General features: G+C 38.5%; 1 pseudogene; it reads left to right on the top strand.

Annotated features, from left to right (window-relative positions):
• Positions 1-8,735: 8,735 nt before the first annotated feature.
• Positions 8,736-8,847, top strand: LOC148016142 (U5 spliceosomal RNA; annotated as a pseudogene).
• Positions 8,848-9,916: the final 1,069 nt, after the last annotated feature.

The following is a 9,916-nucleotide window of genomic DNA, read 5'->3' as shown; positions in this document are numbered from 1 at the left end:
CAATTTTAGGGCATATTGCACTTTCGGTTATGTCGACCGAAAATGGGTGCACATAATAGAGATTTCAAATCTGAAATTTTTGAGGTGTTTATGAAGAAGCGAGCATAAGTTTTATATGCAAGAAAATTGCACATTAATATATTTTTGAGCAAATAGTAAAAAAGGTTGCTTTGTGTATTATTGTGCACTTATTGTGAAAGGTTACACAAGACTTGCTTGCTATTTTGTATCATTTTTGTGATAATGGTAGAGAACAATAGAAATCCCATCATTGAGATGCTAGATAAGTCCATCATGGAAGCTCCATGTGACGAATTTTTCTAGAAAGGGCATTTATGAATTTGTTTTAGGTGAAGAAAAGAACCTAGAGTTAAGTAATTCTACGAGACTACAAATGAATTAAAGGTGTGAAAAGAATGGAATGAAAAGGAAAAAAAGGTGATGTATTGGCTATTTGCAATAATCACTGTGATAATACTATGTTGAGGCATATCAAGAATGCAAAAACTTCACATGCATCTTGGATAAGTTTTGAAAACATGTTTTCAATAAATAAATAAAAAAGCACAAAAGATTCAACTCAAGCAAGAGTTGAATACTTTGAAGAAAGGGAAAATGTTTGTCAATGAGTATGTTTTGAAGGTGAGAAGCATTATAGATGCTTTGGCAATGATTGATTCAATGCCTTTTATCTACTTTGGGTGGCAAGAAGGCTTGGAAATCATCGATCACTTCTGTATATGTATAAAAGCCATTTGTAGATTTTGATGAGTTGGTCGTTCTCATGATTACCGGAGAGATCAATATGTAGGATGACTCATCTAAAAGAAACAGTGAACATGTCCAAGCATTTCACTCAAGTTCAAGAAGGGAACATGGCACATCCTCTTCAAAAGGTCATGGTATGGGACGTACTAGTGATAACTCGCAAAACATGTTAAATCAACAATTCAGTGAAATGTAGGTTTCAGGAGGCCATGGAAACTTTAGAGGGAGGGGAGCTCTATAGAAAGAGGTGGATGGTAGAATAGAGGTTATGGAAATTTTGCTATTGTTTTCCATTATTGTGGAAAAACACATCATATTGCAGCTTATTGTTATGCTAAGAAGGATGATATGCACAATGGTAAATTGCAACAAGGAAACTCTGTATCGTCTTTATGAAAGAATGAAAAAAAATGAGCATACGTTTATTATGCAGCATATGATAATGCTATTATAGGAATGGGGATACATGATGATGTATAGTATGTCGATTCAGGTGCATCTAATCATATGACCAGTCATGCTCAATGGTTTTTGGAGAGCTACAAAACTTACAAAATCTAGGTTATGTGCAAATGGGTGATGATTCATGCAACCCAACTTCACACATTGAAAAGGTTGCATGATGGTTAAATAAAGAGTTTGTCATATGTATTACATGTGCCATCAATCACAAAGAATTTAGTGTATGTTGGCCAAATGGTAGAGTAAGGGTTGAAGATTTGATTTAATGCAAAAGGTTTCCTTTTAGAAGACTTTAATGATAAGTGCAGGTTGGTTGCAAAATGAAGTAGAGTTGGCCACATATTCACTTTAGATGTTGGAATTCTTACTATGACTATTGCTATATATATTAAAGGGAAAGGATCAATTGTAGATATTGAAATATGGCATAACCATATTGGACATGAAAATGTGCAAAGGCTAAAATTAATGTAGTCGAAAGGATTAGTTACAAGGTTGCCTACTTTTAGAGTTGCAAAATTTCACAAAGTGTCATGTTAGTTTGGTAAGCATGCAAGACAACCTTTTTTTCATAACAGAGATGTGAGTAGAAATATACTTGATACTGTGCATATAGATGTTTGGGGGCCTACAGAGAACGTATCTCTTGGTGGTAACAAATACTTTCTCACATTTATTAATGATTTTCAAGGAAGCTGTGGATATATTTCATGAAGGAAAAGAGTGATGTATTTGAGCAGTTCAAAACTTTCAAGGCTACAGTTGAAACAAAATCTGGCTTGAAAGTAAGTACTTGAGATCTGATGGAGAGGGAGAGTATCTCTCTAATGAGTTTAGTGGTTTCTTGAGGTCTCATGGGATAAAGAGATAATTTACTTGTAGGTATACCCCATAGTAAAATGGGGTTGTAGAAATAAAAAATAGGTATATTGCAGAAGTTGCACATATATTGATGGTTGAAAAGAATATGCTAAAACATTTTTTGTCTAAAGCTATTCATACTAATGTCTATATTATGAATAGAACTTCCACAGCTGCATCTCATGGGATGATCCCTAAAGAATGCTTTATAGACAATAAGCCTGATGTGTCACACTTGAAAGTGTTTGGCTATATTGCATATATTCATGCATCAGATGAGTTGCAAAAGAAGCTTGATCCAAAGGTCGAAAAATGTATTTTTATTGGATACTCTTTAGAGTAGAAAGGGTATCGTTGTTATAACCCTGTTATAAGAGATTAGTTTAAAGTGAGTAGAGATGCTATTTTTGATGAGATGAGTAGTTGGTATGCATCTATTGGTGATGTATTAGATGATAATGATGATCATGATAGTTATGTGCACAAAGAAAAGCAAGAATCACAAAGCCGCCTTAGTGGACCAAAAATATAATCTAATACTATATTGTCAGGACTTGAAACGGGCCTGACACTGGCTCTCTAGCACTAGTCGGACCTCTAAGACACACAAGACACCCCACATGGCCTTGCGGCCAAGAGAGTCTAAGGCTCACACTACACTAAACTCTAATATCGATTTTGCATTTGTAATAGGACACAGTCCAACATTTAGCTTCCCCTACTCCTCAGAGGGAGATCCCATAACATATAGGTATAATACATTGTATCACATGCACAGGAGGCAACCTCTCAATTGAAATGCCATGTCTCCACTCTTTAAACTGAGGCTATATCCCATGCTTCAGCTTTGTCACACATTCACACACATTAATCATATTTTTTCTTAATTATTTGTCACAAAAATCCTAAATTTCTCTATTTTTTGCTATTTTCACTATTGATTTTCTCATAAAAGTAGGCTATTTTTTAATCTATGATTATTGATTGATTATGACAGCTAAAAAATGTTCTTTTATCATAATTTTGTTTCATGTGCATCTTTTTTCCCCACCCGAAACCAACAAAATCTTCATTTTTACTCTAAAAAGATACTTTTCAGGTTGTAATTTAATTATTACAACTATGTATCATTACAGTTCTATGTTTCTTTTATGCATAGCCCTCAATCATGATGCAAACAAATTTTCGTTCCATATGAATTTCATTTAGACTATCAAACATAAAAAAGAAGCGAATTTCCTTTGTAAAAATTAGGCATACCGCTTATGCGCGTGTTGCAGTTTCTTTATAATTAATACAAACTGCCAATGGACCAATCAATAATCATTCTTCAGTGCTGAACACCTTCCCTCAGCCTCCTCTTGATCTTGGAGCAATCCAATCACCATTGGACAAGCATCCTTTAGCCTTTCTTCTTCTTGATTTTCCCCACATGAATCGCCATTTGCAAGAGAGAGAGGGAGGAGAGAGAAATACTAGATTCTGATCAGACATTCAGGCAGCCATCTTGCATGCGAAGTCAAGTGATGGAGAGTGAAGAAGATCAAAAGATCATTGAAGTGATCAGATCAAGGGGTTGTTCTTTGCCTCCCCATGGCCTCTCCTTGCAAATCGTCACTTGCAGCCATGGCGCCTTCTTTTTTTTCGTTTCTTAAAAAAAAGGCCCCCCTATCGTGTGAGTTTTTTGGGGGTTGGAGGCCCCAAATGTCACACCCCCCCCCACTAAAAGGTCAACTTACACTACTTCCCTTTTGGCCCTCCACTTCGGGCATTGCCATTCAACTGTCCGGCGTCCGATTTGACTCCCAAAATTTACTACATGTTCATCTCGAAGTCTCCCATTGCTGGGCACTTTCAAAAATCTCATTTGGCATCCCAAGAAATTATGAAAATTCTGCAACCGTTGCTTGGTGGGTCTTTAATGCAGTTTTGAAACCCGTCTGTCACTTGTCGCTTAAAATCGACCCAATTTCCTCTACCGCCTTTGACAAAATTTAATTTTCCCTTGAAATTCAAAATTTTAGGTAAAATTTAAACACTATTCTGGGGCAAAAATCCACCACTTATATATCTACAATTAGCCCTTGGTCTGGGAGACTAATGACTAGCCCCACATCTTTAGGTGGATCTACAAGTGTTGTAGATAAAGACAAAAGAAAGAAGAAAGTGTTGGATAGTAACGATGTATCTACTATTCATTGGGATTTGATGGAGATTCTAGTGGTTTAGAGAGTTTGGATGATGAGCTTAGTATTCCTTTATTTAGGACACCAGGTGTACAAAGAACACATGGTAATGTAAAGGCTCCATTAGCTAATCCAATGGTACGTATGTCTAGCAGCAGGGCTAGATACCCTATTAAAATATTTGGTTTTGAAAGTTATGCATCTCACCATTATGCTTATATGGTAAAGGTATTTGAGGATGTTAAACCTGCTTGTTTTGAGTATACTATTTGTCATGCTCATTGGGATGCAGCAATGGATGAGAACATGGTTGCATTAGAAGCCAATATGACTTGGGATTTGGTACCCTTGCTGCCTAAGGGTAAAAAAGCTATTGGTTGTAAGTGGGTTAACAAAATCAAGCATAATGCAAATGGTTCGGTTTTAGTAGGTATAAGGTTAGGCTGGTTGCGAAAGACTATGCTCAAACATATGGCATAGATTATGAAGAGACATTCATCCCAGTTGCTAGGATGGCAACTATTAGATGTGTGATTGCTTTGGCAACAACCAAATATTGGAAGTTGTAGCAAATGGACGTCAAGAATGCCTTCTTACATGGTGAATTGTAAGAAGAGTTGTATATGAAGCAGCCAGTAGGTTATGTGAATTTAGAGCATCCCAACTGCGTGTGCATGTTAAAGAAATCACTCTATGGGTTGAAGCAAGCACGTGAAGCATGGTCTGACAAGATTGAAGAGTATCTTGTCAACATTGACTTTTATGTTTTTGATAGTAACCACTCACTTTATGTGAGAAAACGAGATGCAGACTTGGTCATCATAGTAATCTATATGGATGTCTTGATTATTACAAGGGACAATGATAGTGGGATTTCTGAAGTTGAAGAATTTTTGAAGAAGAAGTTTGAGAAGGAGGATTTGGGTGAGATAATGTACTTTCTTGGTATTGAGGTGATCAGATGCGATGATAGTATATGGCTATTCCAAAGGCAATATGGCTTGGATATGTTATCCAAGTATGGTATGACAGCATGTAATCCTCTTTCAGTGCCATTCGAGTAGAATGTGAAGTTGAGTGCTGATGTTGGGGATGAGATAGAAGACTCTACTATATTCAAGAGAATAGCAGGAAGTTTGATTTACATGACTATCACAAGGCCAAAGTCATGTTGTTGGCCTTGTCTGTTAGTTTAGGTAGATGCCTAAAAAGCCTAATTTGGATGTACTTGGACATATATTGAGATATGTGAAGTCCACTTTACATTATGGACTTTTTTATGAGATAGGTAAGGATGTATAGGTGTTTGGATATACAGATGCAAATTGAGCTAGTAGTATGTTGGATAGAAGATCTACCAATAGATTCATGTTTTCCCTTGGTAGTGCAGCAGTTACATGGAGCAACAAAAAGCGACCTACAGTTGCTTTATCAAGTACAAAGGCTGAGTATAGAGGTGTTGCTATGCCAACTTGTGAGGTAGTATGGCGGTAAAAGTTATTAGATGATTTGGATGTGTAGGGAGATGGTCATGTTGTTGTCATTCATTGTGACAACATGAGCAACATTCATTGGATGCGTAGGGAGATGGTCCTGTTGTTGTCATTCATTGTGACAACATGAGCAACATGCAGCTAGCTAGAAACCTAGTGTTCCATGCTAAGACAAAAGACATTAAGGTGCACAACTTTGTGATGCAGGAGAGATTGACTTGGTATATGTCAGTATACATGATTAGATAGCTAACATTTTCACAAAGGCATTAGGTGCCAAGAAGCTTCGAAAGTTTTGAAGCTTACTTGGAGTTGCAAAGATACAGTTGAGCTTGAGGGGGAGTGTTGGGAAGACTAATCACAAATAGTGACTGTTGGAGTTCCCACATCTTGTGTCTCTTGTTGAGTATTCCCTTCAATTCGTATCAGAGATGAGTTTGAGGAGTTTCTCTTTAGCTTATTTGAGCATGTATCAACACCTACAACAACATTTTTAAGGCAGCCATGCCTTTCTTCCTCAAAGTATGCATTTGATTCTTTGCTTCCTCCTGGGTGATCAAGCCTTTTTCTAGGCATTGTCCAGGCCCCATTGAGCTCCCCTTAAGCTTCAAGAGCTGCCCTTAAAACCATTAATAATAGCAATAGTAGTAGCATGAATTGTGTTGCTTGCCTGTTGGTGCTGTCCCCTTTCCTAATCAATCTATTGTGGCATCTAACACTCCCGACCACTTGGGAAACCTCTTCGACACGTCCTCAATATTGGACACTTGAGTTTTGGAGTTCCCAAACTCCATTATTGTAGTATATCAACAGCAGACCTACTGTAACAAACTTGAGCCACTATCTTGTTAGAGATTATGACTTTCGTATTGTTGTACTGATGCTTGTATACTTACATATCAATGCCAGGTCATTACGGGATGCTATGTTGATGTCTTGGAATGCTTTTGGGACTGATTTGGGCTCAAAATAGCTCAAATTTTACTATCATTTAAGTCTAGTAATAACATGTAGCAAACTTTTGCACAAGGAAGTGTTATGCATGTTACCCTTGGATGTTGTTCGAATGCTTCATTCGGTCTATTAATATATGCCATTGATGGTCTGCACGTGGATATATTATTGAAAGATTTTGAGGTTAGTGACATTCATCTTGGCTGTGGCTACATGCCTATGTTACTTTAGCGGCTTATGTAGTTACAAGCTTGAAGACTTTGTTGGGTTTTATGCTCCCGACTTATGCTTAGTGTATCTTGCATGCTTGGATGGCCATGCACTTGATGTTCTAAGCTTGCATTGCTCATTTGGCATTTAGTTTTGTTCTAGTGGGAGTTACTTGTGCTACTTGGATACTTTGCATTTGAACAGAGCTTTGGGTTTATGTAGTTGAGCTTACTTCAATCAGACCATGGGACTCGGTTGAGTTATGTCTATGCTCTCTAGATGCTATTTGGATGCAGTTGTTGCTCATTCGATTCGTGCTTTGAGTTGGCATCTATCTATGGTCAAGTTGTGGTCAATGATGTGTTCATCCTACTTGGCTATGTATTAAGCTTCTTTACACTTGCTTAGTCAATTGTAAATCTAGTAGTTCTCTTGTGCTATGTTGGAGACCTACTATATACATGACAGTTATGCCTATTGGATGTATCTCTCTTTGACACATTGAGTTTAACAATTCTCAATACTGATTGCGTGCTCATTGATTACTAGTGGTTTGTTCATATCCCACTTCTTGCAAGATATACCTAGCAATTACAACTTGGATTTAATTAGTTGATTGCTCACACTCGGCTTTGGGTTTATTGCTTTGATTATTTTAGTTTGCTGTAATTATAGGTTTATGCATCATTTATGAGGGCAGATGCTTCGACTTGATTGTCATTCATTGGTTGTTAGTGTGGATAGCCCTACTCTTTGTAGTTTTTTCTCTATTAGACACTATCTTGGCTGTGCTTTTAAACTGAATCGCTATCATTTACATAAGCCAGTTTGGCTTGGATAGTGCTTTAACGTTACTCCATTATGGCTGGTGGATCGAATGATTGTGCTATCTTCAACGTTCACAAGCTGGATGGCACCAATTTCAGCTACACGAAGGTACAAATTTGGTAGGTTCTAGTGTAGAAATTGCAAATTAAGTGATAGAGACATGAGGGTGTCAGGCCTGAATGCATTGATGTAGATGATTAGGTTGAATTGGACGAGTTATGTAAATCTACAATCATTTTGTCACTCTCTAAGTAGGTCTACTATAATGTTATCTTTGATGGGGAGACTGCTTGGGAGTTACGGGATAAGATTCGTAATGTTTATGATAAGTAGAGCCCTCCCTCAGTATCCCTAGCAAGTCCAATGTGAAGATTGAAGAGATTAATGTCGGGCAGGTTGATTTTGATGATGATTCCATACTTACTACTTCTTCTCTTGATGTTTTGCAAGATACCTCATCCATCTACTATGGTCAATGTTGGCTAGTTAATTCAGGGGCTTCATACATTTGAACTAGCCACTACATTTGCAAACGAAGCTGAAACCAGTATCCCCAAAGTGCCCCACAACCTCCCTAGCAGCCCAAGAGGTTAAGTGGTTGTGTACCAAGGGAAATGGAAGCTTTGGCAATATTCCAAAACTCTATTCTTTGTAAAAGTTTCCTCGTGTAGAAGAGGAAATGCTTGGCTCCCTTGCCAAAGTCTCTAGTTCCTGAGGTAGACCTTGCAATTGAAGGGCTATGATAGAGAGGCATACCTTTGACATCTCACAACATCGATACATACTTGTGATGACGAGGACAATGGCTATGTAGATGTGGTTTCAAGCATCAACATTGGAACACGGCCATCTTACGCTAGGTGATGTGCCTATCGCACCGTACGTTCCTTGGACATCCCACATGCGGGCCAAGGCCATGGAGGTGTGGTGCGGTGGTAGAAAGGCTCCCCCGAGCACACATTTCAGACCAGGAAGCTGCGTGTGGGGCACAGAGCGAACTATTCTTTCGCCTTTTACTAAAGAATACCGTGTGCCCAGCACAGCAAAGCAGCGTTTCCATATTTTTGGAGCGGCCCCTCTCGCTAGCCAGAGGGGGCTCTTGCAACGCCGAATTTCTGACGATGGAAACCCCGTTTACTGTCTGCTCCCTTTCCGGTGCTGAAAGAACCACAAGGCTCGAGGCAAACACGTTCAAAGTACCAAGTGGCAGATTAATTTACCGATGCTTGCCAATCTGCAGAGCTTTGCGAATGTGTGGTGTGTAGGCTCTTTATCTACAAAACCAAACCATTGAAACGTCTTGTATCCGCAACAGTTACCATCACTTCCCAATATCTACCCAAAGGTAGCTTGTTGATTTGGCAAGGATTAACATATTGGATTGAAGGAATGAATCTTGCAAGATCTTACTGTATTCCATATCCCCCAACCCTAAGTGCTTCTCGGGTGGGTTAACATGTTTTGGGAAGGAGACAAGCAACACACTATGGAGAGTCTCAGCGAAACTATTTGGCAAGGAATCATTGACACTCGAGTATGTGCGAGCATAGTTATTTGGCAAGGAATCATTGACACTCGAGCATAGTTAATCAAGACGTACTCCAAGCCTAGGAAAATTTGTTGATTGAACTACAACATCTTAATCTAACCATTGTAAACGGGTTTAAACTTAGATGGATGGGAGATTTAAGAGATTGACCTGGTTAAGATCATGGGAGTACACTTCAAGGTTAAATTTGTTGTTATGAAAGGCGTGGACTATGAACTACTGCTTGGTTGACCATGGATGCACAATGCGCATCTCATCGAGAATTAGGGCGACGGTCTTGTCTTCTTAGGAAATTGAAAGGACGCAATTCGCATCGAGATGGAATCTTGGAAAGCCTCACCAACAATTGACTTGTATGCGCTCTCTATACTCTTACGTGTGGAGATTCTAACGACCCTCCAACCTCTCGACCATTGGCCAGAGGTCTTCCCTCTCTTGAGGATGAGCAGGATTGGATGCACATTTTTGCCACATTGGGATTTCCATTCATAGAAGAGTTGGAATATCAATCTACCTATAAATGCTTGAGTTATGAAGATACATAAGATACTTCAATCATCATAATAGATCCTCACATAAAATCAATCTCCCAGTGCTCCTCTTTA

The sequence above is a fragment of the Lygodium microphyllum genome, chromosome 23 (genome assembly GCF_053477565.2).
Source record: "Lygodium microphyllum isolate KBCC chromosome 23, Lygodium_microphyllum_v1.1.10, whole genome shotgun sequence".
NCBI classification, from domain to species: Eukaryota; Viridiplantae; Streptophyta; class Polypodiopsida; order Schizaeales; family Lygodiaceae; genus Lygodium; species Lygodium microphyllum.
The sequence above is the reverse complement of the archived record's forward strand: the minus strand, read 5'-3'. Positions and strand labels throughout refer to the sequence as shown.